Genomic DNA, 25,879 nt, shown 5'->3' on the forward strand with positions numbered 1-25,879 from the left:
TAAAACCCCAAAACAAATCCAACCATCCAAGATCTCCCATACATATATCTAATGATATCCAACTACAATTATAGCTACAACATACCTTCCAAGTAGATATCTAAAGGAACAACCTACCACACAAGTCAAAACAAATTGTTGAATACCAAAATCATATTGAATACCTACAATAGAGGAAGAGAAATTGGGACTAAATCCATATAAAAAACAAATTGATGGGCTCCTCAAAGTAGCATATGGGTAATAATGTAAAAATGGGATTTTAGATTGAGTAGGCATGTGAATGAGAACCTAGGATCCCAAATTGATTAAACTATTTCCCGAAAGGGATACTGAATGAAATTTAATGTATAAAATAGAAATAATGAGGAAATCACCATGCTCATAATCAATGTTTAAATGGAGAGATTACCTTGGAGATGTACCATGGAAAAACAAAAGTCTTGCTATAATTTTCAATTTCATATGCACCGAAGTAAAAGAAATTATGCTCTCTAGGGAAAATAAGTAAACCACACAAATATTATAGCCATACATACATGCTACAAAGATGGATGAAATACTCAATATGCATTTTATAGGTCTTTAATAGGGATGTTTACCTACTGTCTTGAGGTCCATGAAACTCCACATTGAATTTGTGCATTCCATTGTTCAACATCTCCACTTTATAGTCGCTTACCATCTTACAAGAACAATAAAGGATAACATAATCCCAACATCAAAATAGGAATGTGTCTGTTGGTTCAATCAATAAGAATCCAATACAAAATGAAAAGAGGAGTTTGAGAAAAATAAGAATCAATAATTGCAAAGCCCTTCAATGGGTACTTGGACAAAAAGTGTAGAACTACATTACATTTGAAGTTTAGTCAATAGGGCTATAATAAAGAATGAAAAGGGTAGAAGATAAAATCAATTGCCAAATGTTTCCTATCAGGAATCGAAAATATTATGCAATTATCAAATAGCTTATTGTTTCATACTAATGACTTTTTTTATGTTATTTTTTGGGGAAATATATATCAAATTTCACTGCGATAGAATACAAATGTACATCAGGAATGATGCATCATCGAACCAAAATGCGGGCACATGGGCTCGACCTCCCTACATCAGCAAGGAGAGATAGAATGTTTGCTTTGGATTTCAAACATTTGACCTTTCTTTCCTTCATTTTTCTCCCATCTCAACTATGAATATATAAAAGAGATTGAAAGAAGTATAACTAAGGTTCCATGGCAGTGTTGAAACACCTAAATACCTATAAGGATATTTCAGGACGATAGAGCCATACATTTTTGGGACACATTTCTATCTGCAAACATGCATAACACAATTATACTAGCAAGAGTTGGACGTGATGGGCTATCATCTGAAAATTCAAAAGGGTTAAGCCACAGGGACTACTTTTCAAAAACATAGAACCATTTATAATGATATCACTCTAGATATTTTTTAACATACAATAACCTTCCACTAGTTCAAAACTTATTGGGTAATGCACTTGACTTATTAAGAAATCAACAATGGTCCTCGTGATAAAAATATTGAAAAAGGGGAAATAAGGAGATATTTTGACTTACAACTTCATCACATCCATTACCCTTATTTTTCTTGGAGAATTCATTCCCTACACCCAACAAAATATTATTACCCCAAGTGAAAAAAACCTAAAACAAATCGAACGATTATAAATATCCCATGCATATATCTATTGATATCTAACTACAATTGTAGCTACAACATACCTTCCAAGTAGATATCTAAAGGACTCGCCTGCCTCACAAGTCCAAACAAATTGTTGAATACCAAAATCATGTTCAATACCTACAATAGGGGAAGAGAAATTCGAACTAAATGCAAATAAAAAAAAAATCAATGGTATCCTCAAAGTAGCAGATAGTTAATTACATAAAAATGGGATCCTAGATTGAGCAAGTATATTATTGAGATCTTATGATCCCATATTGATAAAATAATTGCCCAAAAGGGAGAGTGAATGAAATTTAATGTATAAAAGAGAAAATGAAAATGACCTTTTTCCATTGTATCAAATGGTGCTAATGACGAGGGGGGCACCCTCTATTTTCTGGTTTCTTTTAGTCTACTCCCACCCTTTCTATGCATTTATAATATGGCCAACTATTGATGTTGTGCAGTGATGGTAATGTGCTTGTGCATGTGTTTGGCATTTCTTTCACATGCTTATAATCCATGTAGATTTTAGATCACGCTTTATAGTAATTTTTACAATTATTTATATACTTGTAATTTGCACACTTATAGTTACTTTGGTGCAGTTTAGCTGCAATTGTTCAACTTCCTTTTGTATGAAGGTTTATCTTCCACAATTATTCAACATATATTATAATCTTCCACATTCCTTTCTTTTTAAGACTTTGTTCTACATAATTTCTATCTAAACCACTTTGGAGTTGTCTACCAACAATAAGGATTCCTACTTATTCTTGCTTTGTGGCGGCATGCCACTTTAGACCTTGCAACCTAATATTGCAATATTCTTGAAGACACTCTGAATTACTATTGACAAACATAGGTTAGCAATCACATGAACAAACATCAGAGATAAATAACGCACACAACTCAAAGATCAAGACATCAAGTTTTAAATGGTAAACCCTCAAAGATAGAAACATCCATTAGTAACAAGAAATATGTATTGTTGCTCAACAGGACTTACATCACTCTTAATCATGTAGCAACACATTAATGCCATTGGCAAATCCTCCATGACCGTTAAATAGAGATCATGAGCAATGATGTGATTGAACACTCACAACTCACAATGTCTTATATCCTGACATCCACCCTCAACAATTTGAAATAGGACATGTTGTAGCTCAAAAATACTCCTAATTTTTTTTACACTTTCTGCAAAATTAAAAAAATAATTAACTTTTTTCTAGATGCCTTAAAACTTCTCTTTATTCATAGGCCTAATCATTACAAATTTTATATCCCTCTATTTTCCCACCCCATTTACTAATTGTTGCTCACATTAACCATTTCCATAGATCATTTTTCAAATACACCACCAACCACCCATCCTTATCTTGATATATTATTATTATTATAATAAACATTTCAAAATCGAAAAATATTCGTTTAACCATATACCAAATTGTTTTCTCCAGATTTTAATATGAAATTCTTCCATTTTGTATCATACCTTTTCCTATTCTATAAAGATATAAACCCTAAAATCCATAACTTTATCAAGTCATTTAAAGGGATATGTCATAGCATGTTTAACAATAGTTTTATTATCATGTATATGGTTTTCAAGAATTGATTGCATCAAAGCTAAAGTGGATTTCTTATGAAATCAAGATCTTTGTAAATTGTTTTAGACGTCGGAGGGAAGATAAGTCCTCTAGCATCAAAGTTATTTCATATGCACTTCCAAATATGATAATGAATACAACCATAAATTTAAAGAAATTTGAGCCATCTGATATATGTGGTGCAAAGGATGCGTTTAAATCCCACACGTCTCTTTCTGATTTTTGGTAGATTATCGTCTTCTTTTTGTTATGCAACCAGACTTTGGACTTCTAGAAGACTTTGGACTATGGACTTTGGACTTTGGACTATGAGCTAGTTGTTAAGTTCTTCAATTAGGGGATTGGTTAATCATTTGATACTCATCTCAAAAAGGCTCCATATCCTTTCATTTGATAGTTTCCTCGTGATTACAATGTCACTTAATATTAGGGGGATGGGGGCCGACATTAAATCACGCTCTCTAAAAGGACTCATTCACAGACATAAGACAAATTTCATTCTTTTATAGGAAACTACAGTTTTTGAAGAAAAGTCTTAGGAAATTCTGCAACAAATTTGTCCTAGGTGGCTTGTTTGTGCTTCTAATTCATGCGGTCCGTCTGAAGGTTTAGCAATAGCTTGGAAACCCTCTAGTCTCAAGTTTCTGGCATAATTTACACTTGCATGTATACTCCTATCTGGGAATGTTCGAGGTTCTCCTTCTCGCTTCCGCATTCTTAACATGTACGCTCCATATACAGGCAGGAAAGTTTTCTCGGACCAGGTCACAGACATCGGGTTGCTGGATTTGAGTTCTCTCAGGATGGATGGAGACTTGAATTTAAATCTGGATATTAAACAGATTTGGGCAATAAGACCAACTCTAATTACTTGGAGCCCCATTTTAGGACATTTTTAACTCTCTGTCTCTACAAGATATTACTCCTCACAAGCTCGTTCCCACCTGGAGCAATGGATGGATAGGGTCTACTTGTATTTCAAAGCATCTGGATAGATTTTTGGTGAAATAACGCTCAGCAATGGGTCTGATAGAACTACACTCCTTAGTCATTCCTTCTTTCAACTTTGGCCATCTTCTGATTCTGCTCTCTCGGGATAGGGAATCCTGTCATAAGACTCTTCCATTTAAATTCAACCAATTCTGATTGGCCCATAAGGTATCTGAAGAGATTTCCTATCGCATTTGGAACCAACCTATTTTACTTCAGAGCTCATCCTATATAGATATCATATGAGTCAAAATTAAATCCTTGAAGAGGGAGGTCCAAAAATGGGTTTTAAAATACAAAATCTTAAATCCTTGAAGAGGGAGGTCCGAAAATTGGTTTTGAAATAGAAAAAAGCAGAATCAAAACAGCTGGACTATATTGAAGCTGCCTTACGTGAGGTCCGAAAATTGGTTTTGAAATATAAAAAAGCAGAATCAAACAGCTGGACTATACTGAAGCTGGCCTACGTGAGGTCCGAAAATTGGTTTTTGATGACACCTAATCCTCAACGGATGGGTGAACTGGAACGCGAACAGTCATCAAGAAGATGAACTGATCCGTCCCATTTATGTATATAAATGATAGTCAATCAGTTTTTTCTCTGCCCATTCTGGAGTTACCCTAGCCTGACATGGTATCAGAGCCAGCCCCTTGTTTTAGCTATTATGCTGCTTGTAACTCCTCTGTCCTGACCTCTGCCATATTCACTTCCAGCGCTGCCTCATAACGCATATGTCCATGAAGCGTTGTACATTAATTTTTAGCGCTGCCATACTGACATTTTTTCATAATACTCTGCGCTGCTCACCTTCTGAAATATCCCAACATCTGGTAATACCTTTTGGACGTTGCCAGAGGCGTTGGAGGATTTGTCAGTAGGCGTTGGAGGCAGAAAGAAGCTTCCTTCAGAAATCGATGGAACGATTTTCCTAATCTTTGTTTGCTGTTGAGAATGTGCATTCCTTTTCGATTGAACGCAGATAGAATCTATCTGATTGCTGGCGATTTCAATACTGGAAGCTGAGCCACACTGCAAGGCTTATTCCTGCAACTAATGAAGAAACGCTGATGAGAAAACTTGGCGTCATGGAGCATGCCGTGATAAAGATCTGGAGTTCGGAGACCCCAATGGCTTCGCCCGGCATTTTGTGATTCGCGAGACATCCGAAGACCCTCTCGCTATCTCTTTTTCAGAGTTCAAAGAATATGTTCGCAGGGTGTTTCATTTGGAAATGCCAGCGGAGATACGCATCAAATACATGAAAGATGGAGACGAAGTGGTGGTAGAGGAAGATATGGAGTGAGAGGAAACGTGCTACAGTCTATTCAATCGGGAAGTGTTGCCGATTGCGTTGTTCACTGGTCAGGAAAGCCGTGTCCACTGCGGGCCCTTACAAGAAGTGACAAGCTGTTGGAAATGGCAGCCTGCAATTTTATTAGTGGCATCAGGTGCGAATTGGAAAGGGCTTCTCAATAGACATTTATAAAAGAAATATTTATTGTGTGATTGTATTTACGCTGCCATCGAAATCCTTTGCCTTCTACTCATGCATCAAAATCCTTTTGAACCCTGTTCATATAGTTAGAGCATGCAATAGCGGTGGATAACTGTGGAGACTACGCCGCTTACTTTGATAGACAAACAGAACTCTATCTGCTATCTTCACATGTCTGAGTTGTTGTACGTTGAAGACGTGCGTATGGCGTGACTGTTTAATCTGTTTGAAGTCTGTGCATTAACACTACTTGATTCGTGCAGTGGTTAGAGAGAATCCAACTTGAATGTGGTGCTGAACGCTGGTCAAAACTCTAATGCCTCTGCATTGAATGAAATTGTTGAACCCTGCATTGAAATACGTCGTATGGACGATATGACAACATATGCATTGCAGTGAGCGTTGTATTGAAACGGGTAGGTACATTGAACAGTATGTGCACATGTGTGCATACATTATTGTAATGTGCAGCGATTGACATGGTTTATCTATGAAACGTTGAAAACTCCTGTAATGTGTGCAGCATTTATATATGTACATTGTTTAAGGGGGTCGAGCCTGTCTACACATCATTTGTTTCAGAGGATTATAGTTTTTAAGACTTGGAGATGCTGATGAAAGGATTTAAAATCATTAGCCTTTGATTTGAATGCCTATGATATTGCACAGTTTTGTTCATTCAAAGCAGTTGTAATATTGCACAGTTTTTTTTATCATTTGAATGATAATGCTGCTTTGAAAAGTTAAAGCATTAAAGTGATATTGACGTAAGGATTTTTTTTTATCAGCAAAAGTAATTTTTTTTACAGAATGCATTCAATCATCTCTATGGTCGGAATAGTTCCCACTGGCAAGGAGAACTATTCTGAATGGTCTTGGATGGTAAAACACACCCTCATCTACAATGAGTTGTGGAAGGGAGTGTGTGTCGGAGAAGAAGACAAAGACCTTGTGCAGCCTACATCAGATAAAGAACTTGTCATTTGGGAAAACAAGAACAGCAAAGCCTATGCATTGATCGCAACATATGTAAATGAAGAAGTAAGTCGTCATATTTCATCCTATTCCACTGCCTTTGAAGCTTTACAAAAGCTGAAAGAACTCTATGATTCACATTCTGCACTTGAAGTTGTTCAGCTCATGATTAAACTCTTCACTCTTGAACTGAAAAATAATGATCCTCTTGCTCTTGCATCTGAAATAAAGTCTATAATGCATGATATTAAATCCACTAAGGTTGAGCTGGATATCTCTCTTATTGCCTTTCTCAAAGCACTCTATCCTACCTACTCCAATTATCTTGAGTCTTTACAAGCAAATGGAAATCTTAAAGACATAACCTTTGAGTCTCTTGTGAAAAAGTTTGCTGAAAGAGAGAAAGCCTTTGGAAAGAAAACAGTCCCTGAATATTCTGAAGAGATTGTTTGCCTTGCTCATAAAGAAAAGCATCCTGCTCAAGATTCTACAAGAGGAAGAGGTGGACGAAGAGGAAGAGGAAGATACTTCAGAGGCAGGGGGGCAGACATTCTCAAGCAGAAAAAGCAGATCTGCATTGCATTCGCTGCAAACGAAATGGATCACATGATGCCTCTACATGCAAGGTACCATATGACAAAATTGAGCAGAGAAGAAACCAGCAGAAAGGTAAAACTGATGACACAGACAAAGGTAAAACATCTGAATCCGCTCACTATATTGAGGCACAATGTAACATTGGAGTAAATGAAGATTTGTTTAATGCTTCACTTGCTTCTTCGAAAAATGATTGCTTGCTTGATTCAGGAGCAACCTGTCATATGACTCATAGGAAAGATTTTTTTGAAGATTTTACTGACAATGTTGATGGAGCAGTATACTTTGCAGATCAGTCAAAAATCAAGCCATCAGGGCTTGGCACAATCAGGCTTAAACTGCCTGGTCTTCCAGACTTTCTTCTGGATCATGTTCTATATCTCCCACAGCTCAAGAGAAACTTGCTGTCCTTGGTCCACATCCGCCAGCAAGGTCACTCCATTCATATGTTTGATGGAAAGCTTGAGGTAAGAAAGGCATCTGACCACTCACTTGTCATGAGGGGTATAGAAGAAGAAAGACTTCTTAAACCGCAAGGAACCTCTGCTCATGCACAACATTTCTCATATATTTCTCATCATGAAGAAGGTACACTTCCGTCAAGTTTATTATGGCATGCTAGATTTGGACATTTAAACTATGATAGTCTCCGCTTGTTGAAGAAAAATGGTGTTGCTGATTTGCCTACAATTCCTAGAAAACATAAGCAATGTGATGCTTGCATTCTAGGAAAGCATAGCAAACAGTCTTTTCATGATTCACATTCAAGAGCACATAGGAAGCTTGAACTCATTCATTCAGATTTATGTGGTCCAATGCCTGTTCCTTCTGCAAATGGAAATAAATATATCATGACATTTATTGATGATTACACCAGAATGTGTTGGGTTTATTTATTGAAGAACAAATCTAATGCTTTTCAAACATTCAAGAATTTTCATAAATGGATTGAAAATGATGCACATTCTCATACTGGGTCTATTCGCACTGATAATGGAAAATAATATACATCAAATGAATTTGAAAACTATCTTCGCCAACATGGGATCAAACATCAAACAACTGTACCTTATAATCCCCAACAAAATGGTGTAGCAGAAAGAATGAATAGAACAATTTTGAATATGGTACGATCCATGCTTTTCTTCAAAAATGTAAAGATAATGTTTTGGGCTGATGTTGTTCTATGTGCTGCATATATAAAGAATAGATGTCCATCTAGTGCTATAAGAAACAAGACTCCTTATGAATTGTGGTATGGACATGTTCCTTCGGTAAAACATCTCAGGATTTTTGGTTCCACCTGTTATGCTTTAATACCAAAGGTACATAGAAACAAACTTGGTGCTAGAAGTCGTAAGTGTATCTTCCTGGGGTATTCAAACACATCTAAAGCATACCATCTCTATGATGAAGTAAATAAAAAGTTTGTTGTATCTAGAGATGTCATTTTTCTTGAATCATCCAAATCTGACAGTGTTGTTGAGCGGCAACTTGATCGCTTCGATAGATTCACAAAACCGAAATCATTCCAAGAGTTTGATAATCAGATTCCACATCTTGAAGGGGGGATTCCTATACTAGATCAACATGTGGAATCTTCTTCTGAAGAACAATCTCCCCTGCATGACACTCCAACAACGGATGATGCTTTAAGTGATGTAATTGATAGAATTGGGAGACTCAATCTTGATTCAGTCCCAACTCAATCAACAGAGCAGCCTGGACCATCTCAGAAAGGTCCTCCAAAGTGGCTGACAATGACACTTGAAAGTGTTCATCCTGATGAAATTGGAAAAACAGGAACCAGAAATACAATCCGACAAGATGGAGGTGATGTAGATAACTCTAATTCACCTGTTGATATGGATGTTACTTATGATTGTGAATTGAACTTGTCTACAGATTTTGAACCAACTTCCTTCAAAGAAGCTGCTTCTCATGATGAATGGAAAGAAATGATGAAGGAGTATGATGCCCTCATAAAGAATGGCACTTGGAAGCTGGTTGATCCTCCATTTGGAACCAAACCAATCGGCTGCAAGTGGGTCTACAAGAACAAGTACAAAGTTGATGGCTCACTTGACAAGCACAAAGCTAGGCTTGTGGCAAAAGGTTTTGCACAGAAGGAAGGGGTCGATTATGAGGAAACTTTTGCCCCCACAGCAAAATGGGCCACCATCCGGACACTCTTTGCACTAGCTGCTCATAACAGTTGGAAACTCCATCAAATGGATGTAAAAACTGCATTCTTGAATAGAGATCTAAAAGAGAATGTTTTTATGTCCCAGCCTGAAGGATTTGCTGTGAAAGGACATGAACATAAAATATGCAAACTTGTGAAGTCCTTGTATGGCCTCAAACAAGCACCACGAGCCTGGTATGAAAAACTAACTGAGCATCTTCTGAAACTCGACTTCAATCATTTTGATCTTGATGATGCAACTTTATTTGTCAAGAAAGTTGGCAAAATAGTTGTATATCTTGTGATATATGTAGATGATCTTTTAATGACAGGGAACAATGAAAGCTATATTGCATCCATAAAGAAAGAATTAGGAAAAAGTTTTGAAATTACTGATTTGGGCTATGTTCATTACTATCTTGGCATTGAAGTAACCCAACATCCAAAATCCATATTTCTTTCTCAAAAGAAATACATTGGATATTTGTTAAACAGATTTGGCATGACAGAGTGCAATCCTCTTTCTACTCCAATGGAACAAAACTTGAAGCTCACATCTATTGAAGGAAAGGAATTTGAGGATGCAACAAAGTATAGACAGCTTGTAGGAAGTCTCATCTACCTCACTACTACCAGACCAGACATTTCATTTGCTGTTGGAATCCTCTCCAGGTTTATGCAAAAGCCTTGTGAGGGACATTGGTCTGCTGCAAAAAGAGTTCTAAGGTACTTGAAGGGAACTCAAGACCTTGGAATCAAGTATACACAGGTGGACGACTTCAACTTGATTGGATACTCTGATTCAGACTTCGATGGAGACAAAGAAACTGGGGTATCTACTTCAGGATATGCTATGAGTCTTGGATCAGGAGCTGTCTCCTGGAGATCACGCAAACAATCAGTACCAGCAGATTCCACAACAGAAGCAGAATATGTGGCAGCAGCTGAAGCAATGAAAGAAATTGTGTGGCTCAGGAAAATTCTTGAAGATTTGCAGGTAAAAAAAATACAATCAACTCCACTCATGATTGATAACACCTCTGCAATAAAGTTGGCCAAGAACCCAAAGTTCCATGATCGTACTAAGCACATCAATACTAAATATCATCTGATCCGACATCATGTTGAGGCCAAAACAATCCATCTCCGTCATTCCACAAACGAGCAAATTGCAGACATCTTCACCAAAGCACTTGGAAGAGAAAAGCTTGAAAGATTCAGAACGATGCTTGGACTCACCAACATCCCTTCAGATTAAGGGGGGGAATGATGACACCTAATCCTCAACGGATGGGTGAACTGGAACGCGAACAGTCATCAAGAAGATCAACTGATCCATCCAATTTATGTATATAAATGATAGTTAGCTAATGAATTATGCAATCAGTTTTTTCTCTGCCCATTCTGGAGTTACCCTGGCCTGACAGTTTTGAAATAGAAAAAAGCAAAATCAAAACATCTGGACTATATTGAAGCTGCCCTACGTGATCTCTATGATCCGGAAGATCCTTCCCTTACTTCTGCAATATGCAGATCCCAAATTTTGAATTTGGAAGCCAAGAAGAGATCTATTTACAAATTATAGGAAGAGGCTAAGTTTCTTAAAATCCGGGCTACGTGGGTTGCAGCTGGGGATAAGAACTCAAGTGTTTTCATAGATTTTCCTTCATGAGGAGGAGAGAAAATTCCATTTGGCGCATTCGTGATGATGGGGACAATATTCATACCACTCAATCGGAATTGATTTGGCCACCTTTCGCCATTTTAAGGGTCTTTTCACAATGAAAGACCTCTTGACACAAGCTCAATTGGATTTCATCAACCACGTGCCTCGGTTGATTCAGGAGACTGAAAATGATATTTTGGGTAGACCGGTTACGATAGAGGAAATTCACAACATTCTCCTTGCATGTGGCAGGGATAAAATCCCTGGTCCTTACCTGTGGGGGATGGAATTATACATAAATTTCTTCCAGCATATGTCCCCAGATTTACTGGCGGTGGCTGAAGAGTCTAAGGTCAAGGGTTATATCTCTGGATCCATAAATAACACTTTTATTTCTCTAATTCCTAGAAATAAGTCTCCTATTTATTTCAAATATTTCCGCTCCATATCCTTGTGTGACTCTCTCTATAAAATGATCTCTAAGATTATTGCTTGCAGACTTAAGATTTTTTTGTCAGCCCGTATCTCTCTAAAGCAATTTGGTTTTTTTGGAGGGCAGACAAATCCAAGATGTTGTGGACATTTTGCAAGAATGCCTTCATTCTGATAAGGTGAGGAATCTAAATGCTTTCTTACTGAAGATTGATCTAAACAATCTTTCGAATATGTTGACTGGGAATTTTTGAGATTGATTTTACACAAAATTGACCTCTCTTAGTCGAACATCAATTGGATCATGGCATGTGTGAACACTGCTAACTTTATTGTTATTATAAACAGGCTCCAAACAATTTTTTTTAAAGAATCGAGAGGTTTGCATCAAGAATGCTCTATGTCTCTCATTCTCTTTCTCCTTTCCATGGAAGAACTTAGCAGAAGGATTACTGAATATTGTGATAGGGGACTTGTAAAAGGTATTTCGATGACTCGACAAATCCACATATCACATCTGATTTTTGTCGATGATCTCCTCTTTGGTGGAGAGGCATCTACCCTGGAATGGTCCCACTTTCACCAACTCCTCTCGATTTTTGGTTCTATATTAGGTCTTATTTTAAATAAGAATAAATCTAAAATGATCTCTCCTCATCTGGATGAAGAGGTAACAACAGAGATATGTGACATTTTTGGCATTACATCTCAGCCCTTGGGGTTGGATTATCCAGAAATTTGAAAGAAAATTAGCATATTGGTCCTATAGATGGCTTACCATGGGTGGTAGACTCATTCTGATAAGATCAGTTTTATAGTCTCTTTCGGTCTAATGGATGCATTTATATATGTTTCCAATGGAAATAATTCATAAGATAGATGTTATCCTAGCCAGGTTTCTATGGACCGGTTACAATTAACCTGGTAAATTTCACTTGGTTCGCTTGCCATGAATAACTAAAGACATCGATGAAGGGGGATGGGGAATCTTCGACACGCTTTATTTCAACAGGGCTATTATATGTAAGAGTTTATGGAGATGACTAACTGATACGGGAATTTGGTCAAATCATGAGAGGCAAGTACCTGGAATATAAGGATTTTGAAGTCTGGATCAAAGATGGTGCGAAAATTACACTATTATCCTCCTACATTTGACACTATAGCATGATGAGGAACGAGCACTGGTTATTTGGGGACCTTTGTTGGGAGGTAGGGAATGACTCTCGAATTGAAATAGGTTGAAATGAAATTCGAGGATTGTAGGGCAATCATTCCCTATCGGCCCCTCTACTACTACATCTCAGTGATAGAGGTATATTTTTTCTTTCTCATATTTTTACTTTTTGATATCTTTCACCAAATTTACAGTCCTAAATTAGAGCAGATGAAATTGTAATCATTGGTTGCACGGCCATAGAATCTAAGAAATACGTATTTCAGATAAATGCTACAGGGTTTTCTATTTCTGACGAGTTGGACCGCATGTCCTGGGAGGGAAAATCAGACAAGAATCAAATTTATATAAGAGACTATACAAGAGTATAATACACACTCTTCATACAGTGGAGTATCACATTTGGTTACCAAAAATATGGTCTTGGGACTCACTTCCCTTGAAACTTAAGTGTTTTGGATGGTTGTTCTTACACAATAAAATTCTCACTTGGGAGAATCTTACACATAAGGGCTTCAGTGGAACTAGCATTTGTCCTCTCTGCATGCATAATCTGAAAGATGTATATCACCTTTTCATGCGGTGCCCTATAGCCATTAATGTCTGGAATTTTGTCTTAATTATCTTAGGGATTGTGGCTACTTAGAATGTTAATACATTGGAGACATGCCTTAAATACTGGTTTGAGTCACATAAAGATTTATGTACTTTTCCATTTTACATATTCTGGGGCATCTCGCGATGTAGGAATTAAAAGATTTTCTAGTAAAAAAGAGTGGATGTGAGGACTATAGTGTTTTGGATTGTGGCATACTTCTCAGAAATTGGGCCAAGGAAAAAAATAGAGAATGTGGGAAAGACAAATGCATTGGAATTCTAGCAAAGGTTCCTAGTTGGATGGTTTGATAGAGCATGCTCTAATTGTAATTGTGGTTACGTTGCTCTTATTATTTTTGAACCTGACACATATTATGATTTCTGGTAGAAGGGAGGCAAGGGTACCAACAAGATGGTGAAAATCATTGCTTTATGGGGCATCCTTTTCTCTCCAAAATGGTTCAATATCAACAATTTATAGGTATTTGGTGACTCTAAGTGCATCATTGATTGGGTTGGACTCTCTCGATTCCACTCGCCACTCTTAACAAATTGGATGAAGTGCATTCATTTAGCGGGACTTACTTTTTAGAAAATCACATACAGCCACATCACAGACATGCTTTCAAAAAGAGTAGGGAAAACTCAAGGTGTCATTTATTATGCTACATACAAAAATGATTCAAGGATTGACACAGGCCATATTTCCATAACTTAATCCCTGCTATGATCCACTGATCGAATACTCAAATTTTGATACATTTTAAGAGTCATTACTCACTATTTTTGAAATTGTTAGACATAAGTAATAGGTTTTTTGAAAGTTAATACTGTACCGGTTATATTTTAATACAAAATCATGATATAATTCTCAGAAAGTGTAAAACAGATCTTAATTCTAAATAATAATAAAAATATGTATAACTTGTACTCTCTTTTCTTTTATATATATAACAGTTATGTTTTTTTCTCTTTAAAAACAAACAAATAAATTTTTTAACAAATGATAAAATTTCATTATTTGATGGTTTAAAATGAGTTTATAACTGAAAGTTAGGTTATGATTAAAAAAATCTTTACTTAATTCAAGACCAAATTCGTTATGGACAAAATTCATAGAAAATTTGAAAAAATTAACTATATTCGAGACAAAATTCGTTACTGAATTTAGGACAAAAGAGAAGAAAGCTTGATGGGTTCTGGAAGGAGGCTTTATACGAATGGAGTTTAGGCGAATTAGAGCATTCTGGAAGGAGGCTTTATACTCTTCCCGGTGTGCTCAGAGGCGGCGATTGAAGAACTGATGATTCATGTCCATTTTTATTATTATTAAAAAGTGGCATGTTCATTCGTTAACTCTCCTTTTCTTCTTACAAAACTGATGTCGATTGGGTAACATACTTTTGCCTTTCATGAGATTATCAATATTCCAGACACAGTCCAGGGTTCAATGAAATCGAAATCAGAGAAAGAACAACCTTGTTTACATGTATTGCATATAGTCTTGAAAAAAACTGTTTACATGTATTGCATATAGTCTTGAAAAAAACTGTTTGCATGTATTGCATATGGTCTTGAAAAAACTGTTTACATATATTGCTTATAATCTACCTGCAGAAAGGAAACAAACTCTAGGAGAAGACTCAAATTTGTATGACAAGTTTTTTGGATCAAACAGTAGCAGGAACAGAGTTTGATCATCCAAAAAATATTCAAGTGTAGAATGTAAAGGAGAAAAGACATGATATCCATGTGCTTTGCTTACAAGGCATCACAAACTGTGGGTGCAAAAGACAGCGCGTTGTTGGCATTGTCATAGAGAATATGGTAGTTCTGCTGTTGATAATTGCCTAATACTGACATGTCTGAACTGGGTAACATTGCCAGGCACATAATGCCACCATTAGTATCAGCGTACATGTAGCTTTGTGGCGGCAAATCATAATCGGCTCCCTTGAAGTGGAAAGTTATAGTCGGAAAATTTGAAAGGGAAGAGGCGGCATGAGATTGCTGGCTGTAACAGAGGTCCAGTCCAACTCGCGACCCATCGACTCGTGAGAGGTTGATGGAAGAAATCAAGGCTTTCTTCAAAACATGATACGCATCTTCATACAAATATGTGAGAGTGGTTCCAGAGTCTATCATAAATCCGCCACTACCATATTCTTGAATATCAAAAGTAGCAGCAGGGATATCCAATAATAATGCACCTCCAACGCTAATTCCTCGCAACGAAAGGTAATAGAAAGTTGATTGCGCTCTGTTTTGAACAAAAGGAGTTGAACTGACAGCGGCAGCTGTGGTATTCAAGGTAGCATTGTCACCTATAAACAAAGGGCTGACTTTGGAAGGAGAATCGGTAAAAGGCATGAGACAGTAAGAAAACTTATTAGCACCTAATGAATTACCAAGCTGTGAAATTAAAGATAGTGAACCTCGTCCCAACCCGATTACTCCACCTCCTAGTCCCGAGTCCCCGTCATTGTCTTGGCCGCACCCAAATACAATCTGCTGAACAATTGACTGAGAACCAGGAAAGGTAAATGTCTCGTATGAAAGGATCCCTGCGGTGGAGGAGCGATCAGCATACTCATACAAGTAATGGCACTGTTCATGAGCACAAAAAAAGTCCACGTTTGGCTGGCACTCAGAGCTTTCGCATGTGATGGCCTTGTAAGTGGAGGAGGCTGAAGGATCATAGATTGGGTAGGATTGATTATAGCAAGAATTGCAGGGCAAGCACTGTGTCCATATCAAGTCACTTCCTGTGTCTACAATTCCAACATATGGTAAAGATGGCTCACCAATTCCTACCGTCATAAAAAATTCTCCACGTCCTCTACTTATTGGAGCTTCCATTTGTTTAGTTTTATGAGCAAATTGACCAGCGCTTTTTGGAACTATGGATCTATGCAGCGTCCCAATCCTTTCTTGACTGCGTCCCACTGCTTGCTTAAGCCGTTCAGTGGATGTAATATTTCCTGGAAAGAAAGGAGAAAGCTGTGAATCTCTATGCACAAGATCTATTCTCAACCCAACATGCTCAGCACGTTTATGCGGCTCAGACCGCCTTGAAACCTTGGAATATGCAAGCGGCCTGCATTGCATCAAATTAGGTAACATGAAAAACAATAACAAACAAATAAAGAATTTGCAGGGAGCACTGGAAGGAGATGATTGTGGAGCCATGCTTCGTCTACGTCTACAGCTACAACAACAGAGTGAACGTAAAACACGTTGAGACGTAGCCAAATAATGTATGAATGGTGTAGTCTGCCAGAGGGGATGCGCTGCACTTTCTCTATCTATTCTGTTAGGGATACAAGGTCCCCAAGTCCCTTTAAGTAAGGTGCTTTGCTCTCTGATTTTGGAGATGGAAATCGATTTACAGTAAAACAAACTTTTACTTTTTAGCACTGAAGTGATGTGGAAGAGAAAGCTTTAAATTCTATTTTTTATTTTCCTAAATTTTATTACTGACACAAAGGGAAAGGGCAAACGGGACATGCATCACAAATACTTTTTGTTATCTTAAAAAAGTGACAGTGAGACTACCGTAACTCTAATATTAATTTTTTTAATAGTTCATCTTTAATATTTTTTCGTGCATCCCAAATATTTATTTATTTTTATTTATTTATTTTTCGTTCAGCACTAATATTATTTTATTTTTTTTGTTATCATTCAGATCGCTATAACTCAAAATACCAAACAACATATATAGATGGCCGGTAAAGTTCTTAATAGCCATCTATATATTGAAATTTTTAATATTGTTTTAAATTTAATAGGGATAAAAATACTTTCAAATATTAAATTAAAATGTATTAATTATACAATATTTTTAATATAATAATCTCACAATTTGTTATTTTAATTCAATTCAATTTTATATAATAATCTCATCATTTAAATTTATTTAAATGTGTATTTATTTTTTAATTATCAAAAACATTTCAAACAAATATGTTTTAAATATGTATTTATCTCTTAATTATTAAAAGTATTTAATACAAATATGTATTTCATATAATTGTTTAAAAAATATGGGTCCCATATAATTATTTAAACAAACCACTATTAGGATAAAATCATATGACATCAGTATAAAGTAAATCCCTAACATTAAGAAGTATGAACATTTTCAAATTTAAACTTTAAATTGGAGATGTCTACTTAGCATCCCTATTTGGTAAAAGAAATACATCATTAAGTTGTAAGGCCCGTGAGATAAATTTCCCTGTGATCTCCGTTGTCCTCACTAGAAGCCATGAGAGCGAGCAAGTTTTGGATGATTAAAATGTTTCCCTCCATTGATCACCACGATCAACGTCACCTCTGTAATTCGGAACCCTTCCAGGAAGTTTGCAACCATGGATATCATGACTTTGCTGACCATTATCAGGTTATCCTCCTCTTTTCCTTTTAATTTTTGTTACCTAAGTTCGCTCTTGTAATTCTGTGTAGGGTTGGATTGACGCCCTGTTGTGAAGAGCCACTGTGGTCACGTTATGCTCACTTGAGAAATTTCTTTCTCCAACACGATTTACTTGAAAATGTATGTCTTTTCTTTAATTTATTTCCGGTCATACAGAGAGTCATCACTAATCTTATTGCTTTTGTCTTCTCGTCGTCGTGGTCATAGGTACCCCAACCGATGGATATTCAGACTTGTACCCAACCTTAGGTCTAACTCGTACCCACGCTCGATATTCAGATATTCATTAGGCTTAGAATGTAATATTATTTATATAGTTTTCTATTGTTCGGAATATTTATTTTAATTATAATAAATATATTCTTTGGACACTTGTAATGCATGTTGCTTTAACCTCTATCAAGACAATTGAACTATTTCGGTTGTTCTAATACACACACTTACAAAAATGTGTTGTATAAGTTGTTAGTGTTGGCTTGCCCGCGTGGGTTATCTCGTCGAACACTCGACAAAACCTTTCTTGAAACTTGTTATAACGGTCGTCACACTCATGTGGGCTATTCCACTGGGCGTTGTACGTGATATCTATTTACTTTGTGTTTGTGACTACCGAATCCATGTGGACTACTTTGCCAGAATCTACGCATGTTCTGTTGTGTTGTGTGTCCTTGACAAAGTTGGGACTATTCCCTTTCGACTTGAGACTCAATTCCACCCTCTCCATCTACAGTGAAAGAACCTTGACACAAGTAACACTAAGCACTCACCGGGTATGCGGACCTCATTGTTTGAAGACAAAGAATACCTCTCCCATGTGCTGACAAGAAGTGCTAAAGCAAACCTTTAAGATAATGGCAACCGGGCCATCATACTAGATGGGACTCCTACACCAAATAGTGTGAGGTCTAGTTGGGACTTCATACTGGGGAGATCCCTTGAATGTTGGAGGGTCCAGCACCGTCAACATTTTGGTGCTAAAAGGAGGGCCACTAGTTGTTTATGGTTGAATGTCATCTCACCCCCACTCATCAATCATATGGTCAAGATAGTAACTCACACTCCCTCTCACCTACGCACAACTCTAAATTTGGTTACTCCTCACCTCCTAATCGTGAACACAAAATTTCATATCAGCACCTCCGCTCTATCCATCCCATCACCCGTCAGTTCGAGAAAGAAGTTGCACTGATCCTAGGAATACAAGATCTTCCATATGCATCAAGAAAGCTAGAGACCACTCCCACAGGAGTTGTTGTATTATCAGTGGAAGAAACAGTCCTTTCCATAGTGGAACGTATGGAAAAGTTGTTGAGAATGGAGAGGTACCTCCAGTCTTCCAACAGGGAGAATGAGACACCCTCGTGATCTTTGGTTCAGATTCTGGTACAATAGGTGGAGGGGAAGGTAGTGGAGGAGGCGGAGGGGAAGGTAGTGGAGGATGCAAAGGTGGAGATGAACCAATAGACTCAAAGTCGGAACCGTCAGATTCTGAAGACTATGAGGAGGATGAAGAAGAAGAAGACATGGTTGACCAAAACTTGGAATGGATGATGCAGGGACCATTGGCTCTCCCAGGTGCTTTGCACAGGATGCCAAAGCATTCAGAGAGAACCCTTACAAAGTATGACCCTGCCAACACAGTGAAGGCAGAAGATCACTTAGACAAATTCTACCTATAGTTGCAGACACTCAGAGGTGCATCACGACGACGTTGGATGCAGATTATTTCTGTGTACCTTAGATGGCCATGCAGAAGTATGGTATCACAACCTTCCTATCAACTCCATCCATAAATGGGTTCTGTACAAACATATATTTTTGGAAAAATCCATCGATGACAAGACCCCGAGCATGTTGCTCAAAGAGTTGTGCAGTTTGAAGATGGAGTCGAAATAAAGGGTAAAAGACTTCAATAAGATATTTTTGTGCATATTGAATAAGTTTGTAGTGGACATGAAACCTCATGACTCCATCATTGTCGACTACTACACGTCCACCTGCAAATCAGTATTACATAGTTCATCAAGCGAGCTACGAAACCAACATTACTAGAAAATTGTGAAGAGGAAATCATTGTAGAGAATGAGTGGTGTGAATTGGAGTCATCAAGGATGATGAACATGTGAAGGGCTCTAGAGATGTGAGCACGAAGCCCTAGGCTGCGGTGAGAAAGGGTAAAGACAAGGAGGCAAGTGACATTAAAACCCTTACTCGTCTTGTCAATAACTTGACAACTGAGGTGTCTGAGATGAAACAATGAATGATCGTCACATTTGCGAGTAGCCAGCTACCTAGACAATAGAAAGGAAGCATGTCATTAGGTAGCAACCACTTCACGGCTAAAACTGTGTAGAGCTACAACTCAGCATTCCAAATAGAATAGTGCGCAAATGATGAATTTTGTTCGTTCCATAGAGACGATCACCCGGAAGGGTCTTGTTCGGATTGGAAATGAGTTTCAAACTTAATATGCAACCATATGCTGAATGTAGTGAGCAATATGCAATGCGAGCTGAGAGATACAAATGTTGACGAAGATGTTGTACCTAATGAGGCACCCAAAACTAGGTAGGTAATTAATATGTATCATTGCTCATAAGAAGCATAGAAAGAAAACAATGAGAAGCAGCCCTAAAAGTAAAGTGGTTGATACAATTTCAAAATTCAAGGGCTCCCCCTACATTTGAGGAAATGCGAGAAAATATTGAACTGATGAGGAAGGTTGATCCATGAGCGGTCCAAAATAGAAAACACAAATAAAACCTAAGAAGACAGTGACGGTCAAGAGTACGTCCATGAGCAGCAAACTGCAGAACACTCCACTTAACAGTATAAACACCAGTCTGACCCTGGAAATCTCAATGAGTCTACCCGCTCTTGGCTACAGCATTGTGGAAGACACAAAGAAAACTCACACAAACATCAGTTTGTTCGAGTTGGCTAAGATTCAGAGTTAGCGGGATATTCTGTTGCATGCACTGGGGAAAACATCTATAGACAGCGGAACCTCTACCAACAAGGGAGCAAGCACATCACCCAATTCACTCACAACTATGCTCAAGACACTCCAAATGGAAGAAGAAAACTTTGTTTTCCCTCCATTCTTGCTTTCATTCGAAATATTTAGCTGCAATGTTCATAACTGTTTGGTTGATTCTGGCGCATCAGTCAACGTCATGCCACTCTCCATTTCCAAGAAGATCAACGTGAAATGGAGCAACACATTTACACAGATCATCCAACTTGATTAGACAGGCATACCAGCCATTGGTGAGCTTCAAGATGTGATCGTCCGACTATCTCATGATGACCGAGTTCACCAGTGCATAAGCATCGTTGTTGTGGACATACTAGAAGTGTATGGCTTACTACTCAACAGAGACTGGTCTAACAAGTTGAATGGATACTTTTCTACAGAGTAGTGACACTTGTGGCTTTCGTATCAAGTCCAAAACAATTGAATCTTGGTGTTATCTAAGAGATACATGAGGCATAACATCACTCCCATGAATGGTGAGAACGAACCATTGGCTTTCATAGCGCTCATGTTTGGCAACTGCCTCTTAGAAACAACACTGGCGTGTTATCTCGCATAGCGAGCTCCAACCCCACTAAACACGCAGTTGGGTCCCCTTCCTTGCCCAATTGATGGAAATGAAACTTGAACAACACATTGTAACACTAGTAGCAGTAGTAGTAGTAGCAGTAGCATTAGTATAAGCGTGTTCAACGATCCATGTACAGATGAGATATGGACCATGTATTTTGACGGATCAAAGACACGGGATGGCTCTCGAGTCAGGTGTGTCTTGATTGACCCGAAGCATAGGAAACACTTGATATCGAGTCGCTTGGAAGTCGAGTGTACAAACAACATTGCTGAATACAAAGCACTCATGTTGGGGTTGCAAAAAGCCATTAGCCTCAATGTTGTTGCGCTGAAAGTGGTAGGTGATGCAGAAATTGTTATACGACAGGTACATAACACCATACACTATTTATCACCTCATCTCAAGAGGTATGATGACTACTCTCTAACTTCCAAGCATTCAATATCATTGTTGTGCCAAGAACGTGTAATGAAGCTGTCAATACCTTAGCAAGCACAACTGCTAGCATGTCACTGCTTAGGGATAGATTTACTATTGAAATTTTGTATAAGTCTTATATCCCTAATAACATAACTGATGTACACACTTTTGATGATGATCAAAAAATACTTCACTTCATGGACAACGTTGATGCCTTCAAAGATGCAACGACTGATGAAGACAAGCACGAGTAGTCCCTGCAAGCTGCAACTAATGACAAGAAAGGCAACCTCATCCCCAAGGGTGTGAATTCTATCAAAAGGATCTATGACTTGCAGAACCGCTTTCAAGGGTCAAGAAACAACAAAACCCACAGTCCCACCATGACGAACGAACATATCAATCTAGGAACAAACCACGATCCAAACTTCGTTAGTCTCGGTTCGTTTTGTACACCGCAGGAGTGGGAAGTTTTTGTTCACTTTTTCAAACAATACCAGGATGTGTCCGCGTGGACATTTGATGACCTGAGTACATATAACACATAAATAATCCAACACAAGATCCAAATCAAAGAAGGAGTCAAGCCACTGCAACAAAAACTAAGTAAAGTACATTTGTCACTTGAACCCCTTATACAAAAAGAATTGACTAAGTTGTTGGATGCTCAGATCACTTACAGAGTTCGTTATTTTACACGGGTTTCTAATTTAAGTTATGTACGTAAGAAATCCAGGGGAATCTGCTTATGCATTGATTTGCGAAACTTGAGCCGCTCCCGAAACAAAAAAAAAAAATACCTCGTGTCGTTGTCAGAACCTATGTTACACTAGGTATCTAGAGCATGAATGTTGTCTTTTCTTAATGGTCTTTTGGGATACCATGAGGTTCCGATAGCAGAACCTGATAGTCTGATACTAGTTCAAGAGAAGCTTGGCCCACACAAGTACCGTCTGCAATCACTTGAAGAGAGGGTTGAAAACCTCCCTGTCAATGAACAAGATCTCAAACTCTATTTTCAGTGGGTCGTGCCGCGCCCTGTGCCATGTACATAGTCTGTTTACTGCTTGTTGTTTTTATCACTTTGCTTACTATTTGTGTTTAGTTTTTTTTGTTTTCTTAGTATCGTGCTATTTTTGGTTTTGTAAATAATTTTTTCCCTCTACTGAGTTCTGGCTTTTGAACGAGTATGTGGCTGAGATCTAAAGAGTCTTGTGACACTGCAACACTTGGCCAGTCCTGCGTCCGTCTTCTCTATGCTTGGTTATAATCTTCAATCGATGAAATCTTGATGGAAAATATGAGCTATCTACAAGGTAAGCTTGGGTCCAACCATGAACCTGTGCCTACACTGGGAAACTCCATTCCTATACTCAACCTTCTGCTTTGTGTGTTCAAGCTCATCCAACTAGTAGAAACGAAGAAGGGTAAATCTAAACAAGAAAACTTATGTCAGAGGTCTTACATGCTTCTCTGAAGGAATGACCTCTTCTTCTCTCAATAAGTTGGGATCCCTCTTCCGCCCCAAGAATAAATAAGTGCATATGCACAGTCTTCTGAAAAAAATAAAAATAAATAAATAAATAAAATAAAATAAAAATAAATAATACAAAGGCGAAAGAAGAGAAATGCTTCTTGCGCAGAGAGGTGAACTCCACTGGGGTCCTGACCAAGCTCTCTGGCAGTGGAGAAATGCGTGTGTTCCTGTGTGACTCGTCGGGGTAATCTTCAGGCCTGCTGGCAGTGGAGCAACACTAGAGATGAAAAAATATACTCTGAAAATTTTTAACTCGCGAACCAAACTACCCTTCCCAATTTCGAAACATTGTGATCAAGCTAAAACTTCTTGTTGTGTTTGACTGAGTTGGCGAAAGGTGAACCATGTCTATCCATGGGGTAAGTGGGGAAGCCGAAGTAACCCGCATGCCGATTCAATACTCCCTAAAAGAAAAAGGCCATGTGCTGTCAATGGACCAAAACAGAGAAGCTGGAATTCAACCAGTGTGTCGCCAAGTGTTGTAGCGGCCTCAACACCCTCCAAAATTTTGGCATGCATCCAATTTCATAGCCTTCCTTGGTTTTTTCCTTGATGTTTGCAAACACCTAGGCTCATCACGTGAGCTCATCTTGAGTCTTTTTACCCTCCTCACAGACATCCTTTAGCATGTTGGTCACAATGTCATGCTTGCAGCCATGTTATGGCTATGCACAAAGTCCATCTTCATGTGTACAAGTTGTATTCGCTATGTAAGTATTTGTTGCACTCACACACGAAGTTGTATGTAATGTCGCGTAAGTGTCATTGTGGTCGTTCAACAATCCATCACAAGTGTCGCGCTTGTCACTCGCACCATCGGTCAATCACACTAAGTGCATGTTGTCTTGATGGTTCAAGGTGTCTTGTCATCAAGTCATGTTGAGTGTGTGTCCATAAGGTCATGCATGTACGAAGTCACTCATTCACACGCTTAGTCATTTTGTTGAAGCTATGTTGACCGCACCAACCACAACAACCAGACCTTTGCTAAGTTGTACTGTGCAGTCTCAACCCTTAGTAAACATGTACTGCTGCCGAGAATTTTGCAGAGCTTGAGGCTGCCTCCAAGGTAGTCTGCATTGCGCAATCTTGGAGTCGACATGACTAACTGTCACCTTGAACAATGCAGATTTTTCTCAGTAATCCATCTCAATCTGCACTACCCCCAAGAAAAATCACCAAGTCTCTAGCTGGTCAACCGGAGAGTTTAACTAGGCAGTGACCTCGGACCTCACTTCTCCAAAACATTTCACAAAAGCTACCAAAAATGCCCACTTCTGCTGACTAAATAAATTGCGTAGACACGCTGGACAGACACCCACTACCTGTCACTGCACTACCCTAAAAATTTGCACAGTTTTCTCAGCTAGTCACTGTGTCAGTCGGATTGGTGCTCCTCCTGAAAATTGTGTTGTTTTCATGGGCTATCTCCTAGCTTCCCAACATCCCACTCAGCCCAGAAACTACGCAGAGATGTCCTGCAGGCTAGCCTCCCAGCCTGATGCAGTTTTGGCTAGCAGCCTCCCGCAGCCTACTCCTAGCCTCCCCAGAGAAATTGCGCAGTTTTCACTGCCATTTTCCCCCTATTGCCTCGACTATCCCCCTAGAAAAATTGCGCAAATCTACCCTCCAACCGGGCTAGATCCCGTAGACAGTCATTGCTGATCCAGACTTCCCATCTCAACCTCCCAGTGGCCTCTGTGCAATTTTCATGGACATTTCTCGGAGCCTACATCTCGACTTGAAATTTGCTCTGTGTATTTTTAGAGCCTTGTCCTCCCTCCTAGTCACTTGCATTCGAAAGCGAAAAATAATGGATCATGGTAGAATAGGATATTTCTGGATTTGATGTCGTCTCATCATGTGTTATTGCAGATATAAGTACATGGATGAGACATGGTGCGACAAAGAACATGATCAACAAGGAGCACATACAAGAAGACTTGTTCATGAACGAATGAGCACATGGAGCATGCCAAGTACAAGCAAAGGAGAGACATGCACATGCAACATCAAGCTAACATCAAGACCATCAAAGACTCCACACACCTTGCCATGCAGAGGTGAAGTTATGATACACCAAGAGCACATTCGTCACTTAGTAGCACTGTAACTCGACATGGACACCACCACCAGCATGAAGATACCAAATCTATTGTGTTGAGTCATCTCATGAGTCATCTCGGCCAAAACACTATTATGGGCCATATTATTGTAATCAATGTAATGTAACGTGGAATTCCAAGAGACCCATATGAAAATATGAAGATTCATGTAAAGTTGATGAGTCATGTAATTCAAACAGTCATGAGGGAAGTTGAACATTCACAAGGGCTAGCTTCACCCTTGGCTATAAATGCCCCTCATTTGTACATGCAAAAGACCTTTTGTCTTGGCTCCTCCCACATAGCCTTGAGAGTCTGTAGTCTTTTCTTTGAGGAGTGAGCAGT

General features: G+C 38.4%; 1 pseudogene; it reads right to left on the reverse strand.

Annotated features, from left to right (window-relative positions):
* Nucleotides 1-15,184: 15,184 nt before the first annotated feature.
* On the reverse strand, nucleotides 15,185-16,612 carry LOC149263610 (aspartic proteinase nepenthesin-2 pseudogene; annotated as a pseudogene).
* Between the last annotated feature and the right edge of the window lie 9,267 nt (nucleotides 16,613-25,879).

The sequence above is a fragment of the Pinus tabuliformis genome, chromosome 6 (genome assembly GCF_031772625.1).
Source record: "Pinus tabuliformis cultivar Carrire ecotype Pingquan chromosome 6, CPIR1, whole genome shotgun sequence".
Taxonomy (NCBI): domain Eukaryota; kingdom Viridiplantae; phylum Streptophyta; class Pinopsida; order Pinales; family Pinaceae; genus Pinus; species Pinus tabuliformis.